Here is a 2,148-nt window from a genome sequence, read left to right as displayed (position 1 = left end):
TAAAGATTTTCTTTTGTTTCCAGGTGATGACTTCCTGTTGCTGTTCCATCTGAGAGATGGTGTCTGTCGTTACAGAAAACTCCTGCTGTGATTTAAAAAAAATGAACCTCCGAGGAAGTAAAGTAGCAACTGTCTTTCTGCTGGTAAATAGCCCTCTCACAGTAATCTGACAAATGTCTTATACTAAACTGACCATGGGAATCCGAGGTTTAAAATCTCGTAACCACACATAAAGGGTAGCAGGTACTAGTCTACCAATAGGAGTTTTTAATCCAATCCCTGTAACATATTTATCAAAACTTTTTAAAATATGTTTTAAAAATATTAGGTAGGGAGCAATATCCCTAAAAAAATACAAAACTAACAAATCTCCAGAATGCTTAATTGTTCGTTTTTATGAATTTACAGCCTCAGTCTAAAACTGATGCCAAACCAGCCACAACTAAAGCAATGTAACATTTGCCACTGAAGTTACATGTTGTTACTATAGATCTTTCTCTTAAAGTGAGCAGGACGTGACGTCCTACGATGACATGCACTGGCATTATTTTATCTTTCCCTTTTCTTGTTTTTTAATCACTACTTTTTTCAGGATGTGTTTGTTTAGTTGACGCATAAGAAATGTTTATGGGAGTCATGTCACAGGAGGAGCAGGGTTAATGTAACTTTACACATTTGTTAACTTTATATAAAGAAGGATTAATCTGTATCTGAAAATATGTCTGTTTACATCTACTGCTGAATTTACTAAAAGTGTGGAAATGAATTTTCTTCACAGATGATTTTAATTCCATCTATGAATTGTAGCCTCAAGAGATGTCATATTACAGAGTACAAGATTGGAAACAGATGCTGCACTGTGTGCCCTGCTGGTAAGACTCAACAAGATAAAACTATTTCTGCTTTTTTCCCTTTTCTCCTTTAATCAATCATATACTTCAGAGTTTAAGTATTCTTCTGTGCTGTCAGGCATGCAGTGATTAGAGAATCACTCCTAAAGCCTAGATTTACTCTTGACTGACTTCTAAAATATGTAAACTCTATATACAGAATATGCAGACTGTAATTCTTAAGGCAAGATAATATTTTTTCAAGACCCTAAATTATTTATAGTTCACATTAATATTCACAATTAAAACCTTTCTTAACATGTTAAAAGGTGAGACAAATAAAAAGAAGAAATACATAAGACAGGATTTTTCTATATAAAAGTATTTCTTGTTTCTATCAAATAAGTTTAAATTAGCTTTTAAAGTAATAAAAAAAAGGAAATTATGTTTTTAAACCGGAAGGCATATCCAATGATGTAAATGAAACATTATTTAGTAATATTATATTTTAAACTTTTATAAATGCTTTTAAAGGGGAAGGTGTTTTTTTTTTTTACGTTATTACATCATGTTCATATTATATCTTTTATATTTATATATTTTTTAAACAAAGCGGTGCATGTATGACGTCATCCGCGCGCGCTGGCTACCGTTCATTCTTCCTGTCCTCTGAACTGCTGCTAGTTTTCCTCACATGTCTGGAAGATGTCTAGTGCTGCTACCACAGATGATCTCGCTCTCCAAATGGAATTGAACGATTCAGATTAGCTAGAATGAATAGAAGGGGTAGAGCGTAGCCGCCTGTGGCCCGGGCTGCCTGTCACGACTCCAGTCCGGCGTGCAGATGACTTCATACACACTCTGCTTTGTTTTAAAAACATATAAATATTAAAAATATAACCGTGGATGTCTGGGGGACAGTGATTGGCCTACATGTTCTGAATGCTGGCGTACCATAAAGAATAAATGATGAACAGTTTAGTTTGTGCCTTCAAGTCGTTGCCCATAGGAAGACGTTACTGGATATAACCTAACGGAATATCTTCAGAACGGCTGCAAATGACACAAAACTCATATGGGTGAGTAGAACATAGGGGTGGAACGGTTCACAAAATCCACGGTTCGGTTCGGTTCACGGTTTCATGGTCATGGTTTTCGGTTCGCTATATGTTTATTGTTACACCAAAAAAAAAATTAATACAAATTATAAAAATTTATGAAAAAATAAAAATTTATTAAATTAATGAAAAAAAAACACGGAAACCATGGATCATTTCCGCATGTTTTGCTGCTTTGAATTTAATCATCTGGCGCAAGC

This window comes from Cyprinodon variegatus, unplaced genomic scaffold (genome assembly GCF_000732505.1).
Source record: "Cyprinodon variegatus isolate N-32 unplaced genomic scaffold, C_variegatus-1.0 Scaffold798, whole genome shotgun sequence".
In the NCBI taxonomy this organism is placed as follows: Eukaryota; Metazoa; Chordata; class Actinopteri; order Cyprinodontiformes; family Cyprinodontidae; genus Cyprinodon; species Cyprinodon variegatus.
Note: the sequence above shows the minus strand (reverse complement) of the source record.